Raw genomic sequence first — 20698 nt, forward strand, 5'->3', positions numbered from 1 at the left:
TAACTCTGTTTGTATTTTTCTTTCTCCTCCTCTTCCCCTCACTAGTTCTGGAAAGTACATTCGCTCAGTTTAACAGAGTGACACAAGGACCGTCTCCTTCATGGCAGACTTGTGTTTTTTCAATTAAGCTTGGCTCCTGTACATTTGGGAAACCATAATTCTCAGGGTCCGGCAGAAAGCAGTGGAAAGTCACTTAGGTTTTTCTTTCTGGGAGAGGTATTGGAAAGATCCATTTCCTTGAAGCATGTTAAAGTAGGGAGGATGGAGAATAAAATTATAGGAAAACCATCAACAAGATTACAGGAGGTGTTGATAGAAATGGAAGGTCTCGCTGAGGGGGTCGGGGTGCAACAACTCGTGGGGTGAATAGGATCAGGAAGGTGGTGAGGGAGAGAATCCACATGGATGGATTTCCCAGGGAATGTGGATGAAAGTAAGTGAGTCACAGGCCGGATCTGGATTGCCCAATGGGGAGGAGGACAGATCCACTGAATTCACTTCAAAGCCTGTTGTCACTGGACTGCAGATGCCTCTTGTCAATTATATTTACAGAGATGAACCCCAGTAAGCCGTCTCATCCGTTTGTACTTAGCAGCTTTCAGTAGTGCAAATAAACAAACAATAACCTCCCATGTGCAGTTTAACAGCTCACACAAAAATACAGTGTGGCTGAGTTTGATATTGCCACTTTTATCAACCATCAATTACATTGTATTTAACAAAAGTAACTTATGCAATATTAATGCTAGCCTGTAGGTGGAGCCACTCATTATATAGAAAACAGATTTTTGAACACAAGTCCTAAACAATCATGCCTTTAAAGCAGTCTTTGTTTAAATGTTACAGCCACAAACATTATGGAAGCACATTACTGGGGCATCAAATTTTAACCAACATGATACACACAGCTTGATTAAACAAATGAAAGGCAGGCAACTTTCAAGATAGGAATATAAGCTGAAGGGAAAAAATAATTAAATCACCTTAAAGCCATTTTTAGACTCTGGGCCTTACATTTTAATGGTGTGGGACGTTACACTGCCTTAGGTAAAAACATCTAATACTACAGTCTTTGCAGTTTTATCTATAGTTAAACCGGACAGTCAGAGAATTTTTGGGACTAAGATTTTGCAGCAGTGTCTCAATAAAAACAGTAGTTAATCTCATGCCATGCTATGCAGACACTACTTCCACACTGCTGAAGATTCACTAACTTCATAGTGCTTGAGGTGGGATCCTGACATATTTCCTTTTAATTTTCTACCACTGGAGAACTATCCGATGCTCTGTATCCAGCATAAGAACTACCATGTGGAGCTGTTTAGAAGTGGAAAAAAAATATGGTGATTGTCTGGCAAAAGTAGTGTACTGAGTCCTGATAAAATAGAAAACTATTAATACCACATCCTTTATTCTAACACACACACATTAGTCAAATGTGGGATGCATCAAAGATCTAGATCTACATAATAGTTTATTTATCTATACGCCAGCATACGCAGAACAGTGCCAGAGTTTGAAATTATGCTCTAATTCTTTGATTTTAAATCCAAGAGACAAAATCTAATAAATCAGTTCATACTGATCAGCATTTAGTACATGAAATAGATTTGCTTTCTGTTTAATGTTTCATACAGCAGTAATACCAGCATGATTGACAGATCTATTCTAGATTACATAAAAAATGCCCTTGAATTAATGCAATATCATCAGCTGACCTACTTTGTGGCAAAGGTCAGTTAGTCTGTGTCCACTAAATCTTGCTCTAGTCATATTCCCTTCGGTCAGCTGTGAACTTGCTGACCTAATTCAGCATCACAACCAATTTCAAAATGTTCTTAATAATACATCCCATGTTGTCACCTCTGACAACTAATTAAAGGTAATTAAAGGTCAAGACAACCACAGAGAGATTCGCCACTTACAGTTTTCTCTCCCACTGCTACCAAAAAAATAAAAATAAAAGACAGCTGTTTTTAGAGAATTAAATGAAGTCTTCTTGTGTACAAGAATAAGAATTCTTCAGGAGAATAAATATGTAGCACATATTGTTGGTTGAGTTTTTTTCTGGAGCCTGATTTACATCACTAATCCAATTTATAGGAAACGAAAAACCCTAGACTAGAACACAAGTTGATCATATGCAGACATTTGCTAAAGAGGATGAAGTGTGTTACTGGGGAATTACTTACTCAACCTTTAATTAGTACCAAAGTTCTCAGCAAATTATCTCATCTTGACATCCCCTTTCAAGAATGTGACAGTTTCCTTCTTTCAAAGATGCAGTTCATCATTGTCAGAGTAACTCTTTCACTGTCAAACTTAGACTAAGTTCATAAGTGCATGTTCATGTGAGAATTCACGAATGGATGTAGAGAGTAAATACACACAAACACATGCGTATTAAAAGTGGGAGTGACTTCTGATGTACAGCCCCCAATATACCACCACCCCTCCTGTGCCCCCACTACAACAATCAGACTGGGTAGACAGCAATACAGTTCATAGTTATAGAGAATTGCAGGAGTAATGACTAAGGAAGTCTTACCTCAAAGGTTTTTCTGTAAAGCCAACACAAGCAAAAGACTCATGATTGTAGCGGTTTGTCTCAGGCTCGGACTCTTTGTGTCATTTAGTTGCGGCAGACGGGAGCTGGGACGCATAAACGCTGCAGAGTGGAGACGCTTTCGGCACACTTCACAGACAGGGAGGGCTGTGGAGCAGCGCAGACCCCAGGCCCGTCCGCTCACACTCTGCCGTCTGAGGATGAAAAGAGAAGACTTCATTACCAACACAAGACACGCCTCCACCACTCTGGTCTCCCTCCTCCCCCACCCTCCCATCCCTTCTCTCCTCCTTGACTACCTCCCGGTTTCCCTTCCACACTCCCAGGCAGTAGCACGCTCCAGGGCCTGCCCCAGCCAAAAAGAGGGATAGCAGACTGCCAAAAAAAAGAAAAGAAAAACTCCCATCTCAAAGCGTACCAGAGAAAAATACAGGAAAGGCAGACAGGGACAAGAAGAATCAGGACAGTGGAGAAACAGATAGCTAGCATTTATCACTATCAGTCTTACATAATCTTAATGTTTTACATCAATTGTACTGTCCCAAATTTAGTTTTTATACTTAAGATGAAATTGGTAGAATCACATTCAAGACAGAAAGAGTGACTGCAGATGAGAATATAAAGCACAAATAAAGAAGGAAAACAAAATGGAGAGAACTGACTAATTTCTGTGAGGAATAATTTGACATGACATAGGCAGACAGAAATAGAGACTTGGATACACTCACACTGAGACATAAGATCAGTTATGAAGTTTCAAAGCATAAAGTTAATGGGGGAAAAATGACAAATACAACCTGGGGTTGTTGTAAATGCTAATTAAGACTTTCTGTGAGAGAAATCACATCAAAAGAACATTGCTCATGAGTGTATTTGTGTCTGTTTTAGGTTCACGGGGTGGGGATAATGTCTGTCTCTATGTACTTGTGCATCTATAAACCTAATTTTACTTTAGCTCTTTGCAAGCTGCTTCCATGGACAACACCCAGAATAAAGTTTCAAAATCTTTGTCCATTCTGCCCCCTCCTTCACATGGCAAATGAAGTCTCTCCACATTAGATGGAGAAAATAGACTTAAAAACATTAGCATTTTACTGTCTGTAATTATGATGGGCTGGGTAGAGTCAGCTCAAGTTAGTCTTGTGTTTTAATGGTGGATAGAAAGAAACGATGCATTAGTTAAACGCCTTTATACAGATTCTTAATAATATTTATTCTCGTGTGTTGTCATGCAGATTCTCTGTCTCTACTGATGAAGATTATTTTACTTCTATATAATGAATTCTGGCTTGATTCCAAATGACTGCAGCCCTACCTACTCTCTGACCAATTAAGAATAAAATAATTTATGACTTAAGCTATCCAAAGCCATCTGGTCTTGTTTGAAATGGCTATTCCCCCTCTAATAACCCACTGTCCCTGTAGGTAACAACTGGAATCAAGTGTCTGAGTAACTAGTAGTATGTATTTTACATCACCATGAAGGAATTTTGACCCATCACTTTTTGAAGAATCAATTGAATTCAAATGAGCTGGACCCAGCAAATCATTTTTAAGCATGATCTGTCTATTTAATGTAATGCTAAAGATATTTATATCAGATTTAATTCCAGACTTTGTCTGGCCACCCTAACATTTCAGTTTTTTAGAGCTTTTGTCGTTCAGAAGTGGACTCTTGGATTCCTACTAGAATCATTAAAAAAATCTGCCCCAAACTTTGGCCAAGAATCATCAAATTTGATACCCATGTATCTTCTAAGAACATATAAAAAAGTCTTGTGGAGCCATGGTCCAAACCCAATAATAAGTCAGACATTTTGAATCAAAGCTGCCATTTTGTCTCTTTCACACATGCTGTGTCTAGACAAACTCCCCCTACATCTTTTGACATGCAGACTTCTGAATCTGGCAATGGACTGACATTGGAGATCAAAAATGATTAAAAGGTTTTTGCTGCATCAAGGCATCTGGGTGTGGCCAAGTCTCAAATCTGAGAATTTGTCATAACACATCAAAGTGAAAAATCTCCACACTGAAGCGCCCGGCTGCATTACATTTTCTGTGTGTCATAACAGACCAGACTCATAATATTCACTTGGTCAATTGGTGACATAATCTTAGTTTGTAGGCATGACTGAATGGTGAATTTCAATCCCTCGTTGTTTACTTATGGTTGACTCTAAATCGCAAATGCATCATCCAATTTGCACCAAACTGAATATGAACGACTTATCTTAACCTATAAAGAGGCCAATAGGATAATTTTGGAATTTTATTCCAGCTATATCTCCCTGAAGCATTATCCTATCTGCAAAAGATTTTTTGTGCATCATCATGGCGAACTGCTAGACACTTTGGTGTGATTGTTTGATCACTTAAGTCCCTCCCACTCAGACAAGAGACTGAGTGGGTGGGATTATTGAGTGACTCCTCAGCTCCCCCCCATGTATGATATACAATTAAAATTGTGTTCAACAACCCTTGATAGTCATCCATGTTCAAAAGTCTGCAGGAATTCCTCATAATTCATTTGCCACAAAACAGAAAGTGGCAGTAACTCCTCCTGTCTTGAAGGATTTTCGGTCAAACTTTTAAGACCTGCTGGTGGATGGTCAGTCAATCCTTAAAAATGGACATGTAGTCATGTGCTGATGTCACAGTAAAAGTAACATACTCTGATGGAGGAGAACACAACTGCTAATCCATCATTGGATGGGGAAAATAGTCCTTAGAGCATTAGCCGTTTACTGTCTGTAATTATGAGGAGCCAGATAGAGTCAGCTCAGAAAACCTCTGCACCCTGCCCCCAGTGCCACCACACATAACATACTTCTATCCCAGTTTGAAGTGGGTCGTGAAACACAAAGTAACTGTCGTAAGTGAATGAAAACAGGGACTTGGTTAAATTTTTTTAGTTAAATGATATATTCTAAGGAGTATTGGCAGAATATGTTTAAAGAATAAAAGGCCCAGAAGTTTACAGTAATTTACAGTCAAGGTTTACAAGTGCACTGCAGTTCACTGACTTGGACTGGCAAGCATTAAAGTTCAAAGTAGGACTTTACCCAAAAATCTGGTGTATGCTCCAGATCAAACCCCAGTTTATGGCATGTGAGCTAATCCTTGATCCTGATGGAAAATATCAAGAGACATCACCACATCACTAAATCCATCACAACTTCTAATTTAGTAAAAGAACACAGATACAGTTGTAGTTACTTAATTACTTCTTAGGAACAAGCAGAATAGTAGATGGGGGAAAAAAACATTTAAAGTGTTTACAAAAAAGCTAGGAAAAAGTCAAAAGATCCAAAAGAAGCACAGAGGGAAAGGAATGTCAGCACGAAGTAATAAAATAGCAACATTTTTCTGGGCAGTACTTAATGATGTAAGCAGGGATTGTACAGATCTCTGGCAGCCTCCCACACTAACATTAACACCTACATAGACCTTCTCTGTGGCATAATGGTGTCAAATTTACACAGGTCCACTAAACAGTACTTAAGGTTATGGACTGCCTTCTCTGTAGGCTGAAGAGTTGAGGTTTGAGACAGACAGCTGGAGCAGGCTGGTGGTGGAATGACAGCAAAAGAAGAGATTAACTAATTTTAGCGTGCTTTATTGCTAACGTTACCACTAATTCACCAAAAACCAGAAACACAGACAACCCTCTTGTGGTGTCTTGTGTCTTTTAATCAAACATTTTTAGTGACAGAGAACAGACTATTCAAACATCTAAAAGCAAGCCTTTGTTTACAATTTTACAAGATTACCAAATATGTTAATTGCTGTAACAATAGTACATTATTAATTATAGCAGAAATTGGCATTTATTGAGGACATTTGGAGACATAGGGAGAGACTGTGAATTACATTTGGCTTCGGTGCACTGGGGGTGATTCAGCATCTAAATGGACTGAGATTTATGGTGGAATTTACTGAAATGAGTCAATACCACAATCAGCCACTAGGGGCTGAACAGTATAAGACACAATAGGTTACATTGAGCATCATGAAGTCTGTTAATGGCATAAATATTTCTAACAAATTTAGTGCCAAACCAAATAACTTCAGGAAAAACAAATAAAAAACATGTTTGGCAGCCTACAAATGCCATCAAATGTGCATCTAGTTGTATTTCATTTGAAAATAACAAAAGTAATAATTTTGTAATACATCTTTTCCTCTATTTTCTACAAGGAAACTGATTCAATTTAGATGGAAAAAAGGGGAACACAGAAGAGCTTTTGTAGAAGCTATTGGTGCAAGACTGATATTTGAGTACTGAAATTTATACTTGAAGAATATGTAGATTACAACTACACATTAGTAGTTGTAACCTACTCATAGCTTGACCTGAACTTGTTTAAGCAAGGTTAATTTGTTAATACAAGAGCTGTATTTTGTTCTTTTATTCCTCAAGATATGCAGACACCTTTTCAGACGTTGAATGTGCATAAATAGTCCTTCTATAACTCCAATTTGGTGAAAAATGAAGCAAAAACATCATTGCATTACCTGTAAAATCTTTTAATAGCTCTAGAATATCCCAGTCTTTCCTCAGGGACCAATAACCTGGTAAAAAGAAAACTAATAAAACATTGACATTCTTGGAATAAAATGCAGCCTGGTATTTACTGACACACTGAACTCTTACTACATATATTACTGTTTACTTTAGGACATTTGGTGTCACATTCATGTGCCTTTACTGCACAACTTTCAGGGGAAAAAACTGTAATCCATAGCAACAGAGTGAACTCAAGTCAAGTATCTGGAAACACTTTCTATGGAGCTCCTTAAAACCACAGTAAAACTGTAGTACCTTAAGATGTTTCATGGACAATGATAGATAACTGAATGCCTTCACTGCTAATAAAGAGATTAAGTTTCAGCTTTGTGTTTTATCCCAGTTACTGCAGCTTGGTATGCACACAGCCTTTTAGCAAAGTACAGTCTCAGCTCTGCCTTCCTTTCAAGTCATAAAATGATATCTTCAACCTGATTTTGCCACAGTTGCGGTGAGCGTTCAGAGTACCAGGGTAATTCCAGGTCAAGTTGGTGACACACCCAATACCCCAATGAAAGGCTTCTCCATCACAACCAACACAAGTGCCCCTGTAACTGTCAATTAAAACCACCTGACTGTAGGCACTGACTACATGTGGTCACTATGACATGACTCATTGACTGCTAGATACCTGAAAAGGCCAATAAAACAGTTACATTAAGACTCAAAAGCAGGAATAGATGGCATTTTACTCACACAAGGACTAGTTCAGTGAGGGCACAACGACAAAAAAAGAACAAACGAGACTGCGGGTTTTAACCCAAACACAGGTGATGGTGGCAAACCAAACACATCCATTTCTTCCCTCTGTCTGTGCAGCTGTCGACTTCTGGAGCTGCCAGGCTCGGCGGACTAACTGAGTACTGGGAATTTCACACTTTTGGCGACCCCAACCAGCAATAAGTAGAAACCATCACACCCTGGTGTTCCATTTCTGACCCAGAAAACATGAACCTCTCCAGGGCAAACAGGGGACACCTCAGCCAGTGTAGACTTAGCAGCTTGTCGATGTGTACTCGCCGTGTCATGTCGGCCAGGAGCGATTACGTTCCCAGGGTGACGACGTCTGGGCAATTTGGGTTATGAATTAGAATATTTTAGGTGAAACAAGAACTAAGAAAGGAGTTAAAGAACCTGTCTTACATTTAGGTAATTAAGAAAGAGACAGAACAAACTCATGGTCTAATAATCCTTGACTAGAGACACCTGAGCAAATGTGGATATCTCAAATAGGTAGTTATTCCTTTGAGCACTTCTTGAGGACTCTAATTAATATTTAGGCGGTAAAGTTGCATCGACAGACTGATATTCCTCTAATGTCATCAAGATGAATTCAGTTTTCCAGGGTATATACAGGAATTAAGTGCTGATACCTGAATAAGACGCTGATGTCTTCTCTGATGGCTGAGGATGAGCACCATTGCTGTGGCTGAAATACAAATATTTCTCATGTGCTTACATCCATCGTTGCCATAATTTTTAATGCTGTATTATATTTACTAACTTGTTTTGTGATTTTAATTGCATTTCTTATTTAAGGGATACACAGTGATTGTAAAATAGTTGTTTGTTCTTTTTACAGTAGCACAATATCTAAAAAGTCTTACCCATATTTAATACAAACAGCTAATGTCTTATTTAAGTTTTGTGGTAAGTGTAATAATATCACAGTTATTAGGTTCTCTCACGGTGTTGTTAGGTATAGTTACTACTGGCCTTAGCTTGCAGGACAATGTAAGAGGTTTGCAGTGATATAGTCGTCATGCTAACGTGAAACATGGAAATTGGTAATTGCTCACTGCAACGTCTTTGGATTTTTGATTAAAGGCTATTGGACTCCATAAGAGACCTGATGGCATCATTCACCCCTCACCAAGATATATTTATTGTCTTTTTACAAACAACATACATTTTTACTGTGTTTTTACCTCGGCTGACATATTTCCATGTTCTGGTCAGTTCTCTGTATTGATTATTGCTCGAAAGGTCTTGCTATGTAAGTTTCTTCCTTTGTATTTAGCTTCTTAGTTTATTCTCATACTTTGTTCTTTGTGCATTTCTATTTTGGTTCTTTAGATTGGTGCCTTTCTTGGTTTATTGTTATGCCTCCTTTTGTTTCTTTTGTGTCATTAGTCTTTTATTCATTCTCACCAGTAATCTGCACTCATGTCATTCACCTACCCTGCCTCATCAACTCCATGTATTCCACCTAATCTGCCATTCCTATAAGCTCTTGACTTTTCATAGCCTGATTCACATCTAATTATTTGCTTTGCTGTTCCTGTCCCTGAGTTTTGAAAGTTTTTTTTATTAAACTTCTCACCAATTCTCTGTCTCTTCACCACAAAACTGTATGTGTGGAGTGGGCCTGTTAGAGAGGACTGTGCGAGGGATTTCAATGGAAACACGCACAAATTATGTATTGATATGTAGTGATTATTTAGCTTCAGTAATGAGCACCAAATCCTGGTTGGAAGGCCTCCTTGCCATCAACTTAATCTTTAATTCCCTTCACAACTTCTTTTTCAGATTCCAGTCAGGACTTTGGCTGTGCCAGTTCAAAACATTAATTTTACTTCCAGTCCAAAGAAATGTTGTATCTAAGGATGGATTTGTAGAAACTTAGCACAACAACTATTTGAAGAGAAGTGTATTGTATGGCTCAGTTTTCACTTTCAAACTATCACAGAATAATTTACACCCTGCTTGCTTGATGGCATAAACTATGCCTATAACTGAAGGGATGTTGATAAAAAAAATATTAGTATCAATAATTACAGGACTGACACTAAGCTCAATGATACATAACTGTATTGGAGTTTTGAGTCGTGCTGTCTTTCTAATATCAAACTGAAGTGTCCGGATGAAAATAGAGGAGGGTGCATAGAGCTCACATTCATCTGCAGCAGAGCCACAGCACTGCAAACACACAGATGTCCAGCCCTCATCTGCACAAATGGACCTTTCAATCCTTCCCCTCACTTTTGTCCCATCAATACCTTCCTCTTCAGTGAGACCAAAGCCACCAACTCCAACATTCCCTTTGCCCATTTCCAAACACACAGAGGAGTGAATAGAGTCTACTGTACCTTGTGCCACTCCCCTCTCTGTGGGGTAAAACACATCTTGACAGACCTGTATTTATGGCCAGCTGGATTCATGTTGGAATGAATGATGAAAAAGACCAAAATCGTCACGCAGGATGCCCATTTATATTAAATGTTGGTCAGCTGAGCGAGTCTGCTTGTGTGGCCTAAGCAGAAAGAATGCTGCTTGTGTGTGCGGGTGTGTGTGTGTGTGTGTGAGACATTAGGACAAGCGCATTAATGACAACTAAAGTGTGTTTTTTGCTATGTGTTATCTCTATCTGTGTGGATGAATTTGCCATTTCTTCATTTCTCAGCAATATTCAAAGTCAATCCTGATATATATCTTTATTTACCCCAATTACAATTATATTGCAGTATGACTTTCAGGACAAAAAAGTGAAATATATTGTGTAATTTCAAGTTTGTGCAAAACTTTTAAATTAAACAATACATATAGTCTGAGAGAAGTAAATATATCTGTTATTTGAACGAACTAGACACTTTGTACAATATTAAACTTGTACTTAATGTAAAATAAATCCATAGTATTTGATGAAAATCCTTTCCTGAGAACAGAAATATCCCTGTTGCCCTAATAAAAAATTATATTAGAAGGAAAGACTTTGCAAAGGAAAGGACTTTGTTTTTCCTTCACACACACGTGTTGTGCATACTGTATCACTCCAGGAATCCTCCAGGACAGAAAGCCTCAGTGGGTCTGTGTTAACAATGGGAGCTGGGGTGAACTAGGGCAAAGATCTTTAGTCCTTCCCCACATAAAACTTTTAATATGAGGCCTCCTTAGAACCGGTCGGCCATCTAAAAGCACTAAACCCTGTAATTGACCTTAAAAATACTTTCCGTGGAGGTCGCCAGTCATGTCATTGGCCTTCGGCCCAAGCAGCGGCCGCATCTCCTCAGCCCAGAAGGAGCCTGGGAAGGCCTCACAGGGTATATTTAGTGGCCCTATCCTTTTGAGAGGAGCAGGAGATGTAGATAATGCCAGTCTGCATATAAAACCACTCCTCCGCCCACGAGTGTGCCTCTGACAGCAACATTTCCCGCTCCCACGGGGACGTGTTTCCGGAGGTCACAGGTTAATTACATGAAAGAAGGATTGCAGGTGACATTTACACACATCAAATGGCAAGCTGTAGAAGAGACGAGGCACAAGACAGAAATATGCCATTCTTCACTACTTTTGCTGGCACTTGCCAGAAAGAGCCCAAATAAATAACTTTATGGCAGGAGCACAATCTCTAAATTAAAACAAACATATTGTGTGAAAGAACTTGCATCAGTGAAAATTTGTTTTAAAAACCCTCCAAAAATGCCACAAACTGTCAACAGCACCCTCTCCCCAATCTGCTTCTTCCTCAAATCAATGATATAAGATTTGAGTTCTTTTTTAACTGGGAAATCAAAGGCAATGATATTTTTTATGGCTTTTTTGTCATCTTTACTAGTGTCACCATTGGGGGATGTGTAAGTGTCAAAATATTTATGGTTGTCCGGGGAAAAAAATTACATGTCAATAAGACTTAGGACTAATTGCGTTAAGGTTAAAGTCGAACTGATCATGTCAACTGAAGTCAACATTTTTCCATCTGTTGATCCATTAAATGTGGCTGGCACAATATGTGCCAACAACAAAGAGAGGTGTAATTTCTTCCATCTATGTCAGCGCAGGCCAAAGCATCCCTGTGCTTAAACTCCTTCACCTGTTGTCACTCACATGCTATGCTGCTGATGGTTTCTCTTAAAGACTTTAGTCTGAGAAATCTCAAAGATAATCTTCTGTATCTTTCAAGAAATATTAAAGCTGCACAGGAATAACACTTTTTCCACTGTCTTGTAAATGGTTTAAAAGTGAAAATTCAAGTTGATGTCAGAACAAAAACAATTTGAACGTCTTCTTTTGTTGACCCCTTCAGTCAGGCAGACACTCAATAAAAGGAAAATCTCCTGGCATCTCAACAGGCAAATACTGGGACACGGATGACGACAGCAGAGTGATGCTACAAAGAGGAAAACATCTGAGCATGGTTATAAAAAACTCCATTAATGCCAACTAGCCATCGTGCCCAGCAGGTGATGTAATGAGCGCTCCTAGCAACAAGTCCAGATTGACTCCTTGCAGCTGGCAGCTGATGTGTTGTAATCCTCACATCTGTCAGGGTCTTATCAATCTTTCTTTGGAGAGAAATGAAAATGTTCTGTCTGTCTTGTGGGTGAGAAAAAGAGTAAACGGGATAGTGTTCCTTCATAATATGGGAATCACACCTTTAAATTTTTTCCATCAGCGGCAAAAGCCTTCAGATCACATGTTCCTGACTGTTTTTCAGCTCTGGAAACTACAAGCCATGGCAAGTTTCATCAAAACCCTCCTAACTATAGATTTCATGACCTCCAGCGTCGTTGACGTTTTACACAAACTTTTAGTCCTCCATAAAATCATTCATTGCTGTTAGAAAGGTTTTTTTACCCAGATAAGTCTTTTTCACCTTGGGATAATTTTTTCTCTTTTCTCTTTCTGTCTCATAAAACAAGGCATTCGATCCACACATTAGAAGAAAAGAGCACAAAAAAAGAGAAAGAATCTTAAAACTTAAATTCAAGAGCCACAGTCCCTGCACATGAAATTCTGGCCCAACAAAAACAAAGAAACACTTTTGATCCGCTGTATGAAAGGACAACTACAGAGCTAGACAGGCCAGGGGTTCGTGTGCTTTCTGTGGTCATGGCCACAGATCTGCCGACCACTCCTTGCCCATCTGGGCTGCCGGTGGTGCTCTTCCTTTTCTGAGAGAACAGCGAGTTCAGAGCAGTAATTTAGTTCAGATGAGCTCAAGTAATATTTCCAGATTAATACGAGCCATATTCCTTCAAAACTGTCCTTTCTTTCTTCTTCGTCTGTATGTTTTTTCACATCTTACATGTTCAAATCGTCTGGCTGAGGATGAAAGAACAAAGTAAAGTACGGAAAAAAAAGAAAATGGGAAGATAAATACATTTTATGCTTAGTAAGGAAAAACAATTGCAGCTTGGCAGCTTTAGCATCTTCTGAAACCTTTGCTGCCACTGATTTCAGAAGATAGACTAGCCTTACTCATTCTTGCATATTTCTTTGGAACTATTTTTAGCTTGTCTTATTGATGATTATGGTTTATGATTTATAGCAAAAGAAAATCTGAAGTTCCCTCTTTCAGAAGAATATTACACAATCAGGGTGAAGACAGTAGTCCAGCAGACAGTTGAGGAACTGATCTGCTCCAGGAGGAGGCTCTTTGCTAAAGTTGCAGGCTTTACACATAATGCTGTATCCAAGCATCCATTGTCTATATGCCCTTAACCTTGTGGGATCATGGGGGGGCTGCTGCCTATCTCAAGTGGCCATTGGGTGAGAGGCAAGGTTATACTTTGAACAGGTTGTCAGTCCAGCACAGGGCAACACACATTACACACATACATTAAAAAACAACAGACAGTTGAGGAACTGATCTGCACAAGATTGTGAAAAAAGACCCATTCAAGAACCACAACGGTCAGACATATCTAGAACACACAACTTTCACATTCCTGGTATTAAGCTTCCTTTGAAGCAAAGACAGTATTGAACCACTTTCCTACCAGGGCTAAGTGGAAAAATGACTGGACAAGAGGAAGACTGGAAAGGAACACAATCTCATTTGTGCAAAGTTTGCACAGTCATTAATGATTTGCAGTGCCATGTCATCAGCGGTTGTTGGTCCACAGTGTTTTATGAAGTCCAAAATTTCAGAGTTTGTTTGTCACACCTGGTAGTCCAGTAGACTCACCTCGATGGGGAGCAAAACTGCAAAATTTGGTCCATTTTCAGCTGGTGTGGGTCACTTTCACAATGCACTGTGTCAAACAATCCAAACCATTTGAAAGACTTGTTCCCGCCCCTCGCCTGTGGTGGCTCAGCACCAAGATCTCTTCAAAGAAGTGACCTGAAAACCTCCAGACAAGAGGTCGATATTTTGCAACGTCCTCCATTGCAAAGTGTGAACAAAAATGGGGCAGGATCAGATTTAGAGGTTGTAGGATTTCTCTTCTGTCATTGGTAAAAGACCATGAGCCATTTCTGCCACTAACGTTAGGCTTTCATGTTTGTCTTGGTTGTTTTTAAGCAGAATGCCCTGTGCAATTGTCCGCTTCTTGCTTTTGGAGTGGTCTCCGGTCATCTTGGCATTCTCATATAAATTTGAACCGCACCAGAGTTCACTTCAGCTGAGCCGAGACATAGTTTTGTAGTCGGACCAGAGATCGCATTTTTGGTTCACATCAAAGTTCGATTGCACATTCTCACCTCCCCAAACAAACCAGACTTTCAAGGCAAATGACATAAACAGGGCTTGTGTGCACCCTTAATGATGTCCTCTGTGGAGAAGTTTTATAGAGATGGTAAATTCATTTTCCAGCAGGACTTGGCACCTACCCACACTGCAAGAAAGTACCAATATTTACTTTAATGACCATGAACTCAAAATGCTTGATTGACTAGCAAACTACACTCACCTAACCCCCACAGAGAATCTATGGAGTGTTATCAAAAACAATAAAAGTGAACAGCAGAGCCAACAATACAGATGAGCTATGGGTCACCATTAAAGCAATCTGGGCTTCCAGGATCCTGCAGTAAACAACAGGCTGATCGGCTTCATGCCACATAGAACTGATGCAATAATTCAAACTAAAGTGTAATATTCTACCTTTCTGTATAAGAGATGCTTGAAATGTATAACTATATAACTAATTTGGGTTGCAGAAATTTTACTTACTGAAACTAAGTAACTAATAGAAATGAAATTTTCAATAATACTCAGATTTATTCAGATGCAACTGTAGGTGCAAGGTGATTTTTGTACATGGAAAGGAATCCAAATGCACAACCATTTCATGGGTTTGATTCTAATCTCATGTAAATATATTAGTTAGAGTCATTTCTCTAAATGTTATAAAGTTGTGCTTAACTAGTACTACTACTTTCTCCTTTATTTCTGAAATTATACAAAAACAAGAATGTAAACTCTTGTGTCAACTCTTGTGTAAACTCTAAATGTCATTAGAGTTTACTAATGACTAATGTCATTAGTAAACTCTAATGACATTTGTACCGAAATGATACGGCTAAAAATTTTTAGTCAGGATCTAAAAAGCAGCTCTATCTCGAGTACTCCTGATCATTACCCTTGTTTGTAAATACTTTAAATAAATTCCTCTTCATTGATACCCCGAGTTAGCTTGTAGTTCTGCATGTGAGTCAGAAAAATCAAACCTGCTATTACAGTTTTGCTGATCATGTTTTGTTCCAGAATAAAAGTTTAACTTGGTTCGTTGCTTCTCCGTTTCAAAATTATTTGTTTTTCTGGAGCTTTTCCCTCCATCTAACATCCATCTGCTGTTCTGCATGTGTATGATGTCAGGACTGGGCAATCTTTTTGGCTGTGTTCTCATCAACCAGAATTTCTGAGCATTAGAACTGAACAGCGGGTTTTAAAGAAAACATGAAATTAGTGGTCACTCATCTCTGCCCACCATGCTATTAAATCATTTATTTACCAGAAATAATTTCAATCAATTTAAAATTCCATGAAGTCAGAACAAAAAAGATCTCAAAAATGTGAATGCGCCACAGAGATGTTTTTTCACGTTCTGCATATCTTGTAACACAATAGAAAGATAAAGACAGTACAAAAAAATATCACTAAATATTAAAGCAAAAAGTTAGTAACTTTTTTCTATGGAAAGCCTGCTTTTTCCTCAAGTCAATTTGTGTTTTGGTACAGCAGCTGTCATAATGAGGTGTCATGTGAGACATGACAAGGAAATGTCACAGCTACTGAGAAAGTGCAGAATAATGTGGAAATTTTGAGGGTTAGCATCTGAATTTTGTTAGTTAGGTTGAGAGGAAACAAATATCTTTGGAAGTGAGAACCTTTCAAGTCCTTGGAGACTTGTGATTTGGAGATGTGATTTTGACCACAAATATGCGATGCTTACTTACAGAAGGACTAACCCAAAAGTCAAAGATGTAGATTTATCCCAATAACACATACAAAAAGAGAAACCTGAACTTTTACACTTTAAGGTACATTATTCAATTTTAACTTCATTCATCTTCTGAAACATCTTCAATAAACTACTTTGTCGTCCAAATGTTGGACAGCTGTTGTGGAGTCCTCTCAACGTCACCGCATAGCAACCGTCACCTAACAAGGATGGTGGGAAGAATCAACTTTGCAAGTGTTCAGCTCATCTGAATGGTAAAGTTAACACCCAGCTCCTCTGAACATTCCCATACTTGAGCTTGCCATTAACCCCGGTGACCTGTAACTGTGTGTGTTTGTGTGAGTGTGCTCTGTGTGTTTGCATATCAACTGCTCCTTATGTAGTGGAAGGCCAAAGGGACCACACCAGAAGAACAGAGGAGCTCTTCTATTATAAACAACTTTTAAATCAGACACTGTGGAGGAGCAGGGGTTTTTTCCAACAGATTTCCAGCCAGTAGTGAGGAGCTGTTATTCATTAATCTACAGTGATAGAGTGCAATCCCTTCTGATAAATCACACATTATTTTATATAAATGCTAGCAAGTTGTTAAATGCATTCAATAATGTCACAATCCATAACTCCAAATAATAAATTTTCCTATTCATCGCAGATTGATGCAGTGTCTTTGCATATCACAGTGTTTCATCTGAGACTCCTTTGATCCCGCCTAAAGCCTGTGTGACCTGGGCCTGAACGAGGCATGAGTTGCACATTTCTGTTGATGTATCCAGCCAGTGCACGTTCGGCCTGGTGGAATGTAGCTTTGCATTGCTGAGTGCAGTGCAGATTTATGTTAGTGCTGTGGGGTGTGCATGTGGCTAGCAGATGGTGGCACCCTGCATGTCTTTCCTGCATTGTCTCATAACTGCTTACGCAGTCCTCCAGGCCAATCCCTGCAGGGTCTTCAGACTTGACTACAGCACTATAAAATAAGTGGGAGTTTTTAAATACTTTATTACTTCAAGTGTTTGCAGGATGGTTAACATCAAAATCGGTGTTAATAATTCCATCCATCCCACTGTCGACGAAAACACTCATAAAAATATCTTCTAACAAATAAAACCCATTCTCATACTTAAATGACAGAATGGGTTGAATACCTAAATGATTTATGTGCCAGTATAAAGCAGAATAGAGACTTTCAGCCCAAATCTGTTTTGAGAATGCAGTGATTGTAACAATGTGGTTTACCACAAGATTCTCCCTTCAGGGACTGAGATGTAGGTTCTGCAGTTATCAATTAGTCAAATGTTTTGCCATGTAGTGACAGTTTGTTACCTCTAAGTTTCCAATACAAAAGCTAAAAAATTAGACTTTTGTTTTTAAAGGTAACTATTCTGTTAAACTCAATGTGAAGACAGGCTTCGCTTCTCACCCATCGGCCATCCAAGCTGTGCATGGAGTTAATCTGACTTTAATTATCAGTTACAAATTGAATGTTTCTACTTCTGTCTTCCTTTTGCATAAAACCATGAGAAACAGGGTCATACAGTATTCCTCTCTGAGTTCAGATCATACAGTATTCCTCTCTGAGTTCAGGAAAACCAGATAAAGGCAGCTGAGAAGCTTTCAAAAATCCATCCCTACAAGATTTAAGAGCTGTGTCAGAGTTCCAAAACCAAAATGAAAGTCATGCTACTTCTGTGAATCCGATGTTTGACACTGCTTAGACTCTTCTTTCTTGCATCCTGCCACTGACTCTACCAGGGAAGCTGAGAAATATTATAACAATTATTTCAAAATTCATCGTCGTCAGTTGACAAAGTTTAGGTAGTTGTTCAGTCAAGTCAAGAAGACATATGAACACCAAGCTGTAGGAAATGTGTGCATGTGCCATAATTGGAGTTTATGTATGACAATTCTGACATGAAAAGGTTAAGTGGATATTGCGTAAATACATGGCAGACCAGTCTTATTTGCTGGATATGAAGGTTGAAGAAAATCCCCTTTTAACTCCTTACTTAAAAGCTAGTCATTAAGTCCAGCCATTGTAACAGACTTATAGGTATATATTTTAGCTAGCATTAGCATGTGGCACAAATTCATTTACACAGCCTCAAGCTGCTGACATATGGGTGCTTACCATTCACACAATCTCATAAAAACACAATCAGAGCTGAGTGTTCCTTCTCACACACCTTGAAATAGCACGTAGGTGCATGGATCGCATTTATTGGCAGACGCAGATAAACACACAGATGCAATCAGACAAATACACAGCCTCCCTCCCTTTGCCTACATTTTCCAAGTGTTCCACTTTGCAAATCGGATCCCACTCTCAGAGTCTGGGAATGTGCAACACTGTGGTTTTGTGTCACACTTTCTGCCGCGACTTTGGGAATCACCTCGAGGTACTCTGATTCATCTCTGTTTGTGTGGGCGTGTGTGTTGTTGTATGTGTGCGTGTATACAATGTTCGAATGCACCAAGTAAATGAGACCACAGGGCTCATACCAGTGGGAAGTTGAGGACTCTAAGTGCTGCTGACAAAATGCATGTATGCAGACGCACATGTCCAACCACAAATCCACACATGTAGGCATTCACATGCAATTTCACACACAGCTCATGACAAAAGCAATATTTATCACTGAGGAAAAGGTTGACATGTCACTGCATGCTGCTTGTGAGTTTTCTTAATTACTGTTGGAAAAGGAGAGTTCTCCTTTCACTTAGCTCTCAGTAAGAGACTTTATCTGGAGACACTCCGAATATAGCAAGGCAATGAAATTAGGAAGTTTTTTCCTCATTCATCATCCTGTATCTCTGCTTACTTCCAGCATACTTCCAGTTTGACTGAAGTGATGAGAAGTATTTTTGGTCCCACTTCATACAAAAATTTTTATTTTTTTTATTAATTCCTCTAAACACCACCGATCAAAAAAGGGGAGTGGCAAAGAGTCAGAGAAACTTGAGAAAAAAAAAAAACAAAAGCAACTTTTTGATCTTATACATTTGTTACTTAGTAATGATTTAGAAATAGAAGTAGATGCAACTTTAGTAAGCTTGACTTTTGTAATGAACATGTTTTCAGAACTTGCAGGTGTATTTTAACAAGAAAGTGACAGTCTGAGCTCCTACTACTCCTGTTTACAATTTAGTGTCCTAAAGCAAAACATACCAATTCATAAATTATCTCTGATGTATCTGTCTAGGAAAAAATGTGGCTCACTTTTGGCAAAACATCTGTCAGGATCACAAGGGTAGCAGCTTCTTTTATTTGTGATTCATACCTAGATATTAAGAATATAAAATCCAAAACTGTGTTTATGTTTTATATTCTGCCCAACCTGCTGTGAGAACATTCAAGCCTTATGAGGACACAAACTGCTGCTGGATCAGGTGGTAGGGGTTTATGTCTCAGTGAATATCTTCTTCATTTAGAAAATTGTTGTTTGACCTATATGTAAATGCTAGTGTTGTGTGTTTTCCTACTAGTTCAACATCATCTTGATCTCCCTGTCTAATCTCTCAGTTGCTATTATTTACAATCTCACTGACATCAAAATCAGGTGAGTTTGTTGGTGTGATAGTTGGTACAGCCCCAGTCTGCAAAGGCTGAAGCTTCTAACAGGAAATGTGTTCACTATGTTTTGTAGGTAGGTGTCAGGGAACTATTATCTCCACAACCATGTCTGTGTGTTCATGTGTAATAATTGCCCAATCAAAGTTTACACCTAAATTCAATTAGGAAGACTTGATAAATAGAGACTGAGTTTGAATTATTTTGCTAAGGAAAAAATTATATGAATATATAATTCATATATGGTGTCTTGCAATCACATGTTCATATGGTTGCAAGACATATGAAAAAAGCACTTCCAAGAATATAACCACTATATTTTCACTCTACCTTAATCTTAACAAAAGCAAATCAGTGGAATATCCTAATGCTTGCAGTACATGATGACATGTACTGAGGAGCAGGTGAGGGCTTGCAAGAGTTCTTTTTTTCAGAAATTAAGAATGTATCTTTCTTTGTGCATACATCTCTGGATGAGCACATAGATGCAAGAAGAGGCACTTGCCAAAATATTTTCCAAAATCAACTTGCCTTTTAAGTAAAAAAAAACTCTTAAAATGAGTAGTTTGCAGCTTTTACAGTAACTTCTCAAATATACAGGGAAACAAAGTCTACAATTGTACTGCATAATGTTGATTATTGCACTCTTTTATGAAGGCTGTCAAAGAGAAAATGTAACTAAAATACAGACCAAATTAAGCAAAATGACAGGAGACTTCAGTATAAAAATAGGAATGAAGATTGTTGTCAGAAATGGGTCCAAAAATAACAGGTTAGAAGATGTAATTGACCAATGAAATCATACCACCACCAGTCAACTCCAATCTCTGCCATAAAGCAGAGATGTATTGGACAAAAAGAAGGAAGTGGGA

At 38.7% G+C, this 20698-nt stretch overlaps 1 protein-coding gene across 1 annotated transcript in view; it reads right to left on the bottom strand.

The window, feature by feature from the left end:
* Positions 1-20698, bottom strand: part of znf469 (zinc finger protein 469) — a 72974-nt gene that overhangs the window by 49810 nt on the left and 2466 nt on the right. The window contains 1 exon segment of the mRNA XM_032584623.1: positions 2549-2760. The gene's annotated coding sequence lies outside the window, so the exon portion shown is untranslated.

Source organism: Xiphophorus hellerii, chromosome 2, assembly GCF_003331165.1.
Source record: "Xiphophorus hellerii strain 12219 chromosome 2, Xiphophorus_hellerii-4.1, whole genome shotgun sequence".
Lineage (NCBI taxonomy): Eukaryota > Metazoa > Chordata > Actinopteri > Cyprinodontiformes > Poeciliidae > Xiphophorus > Xiphophorus hellerii.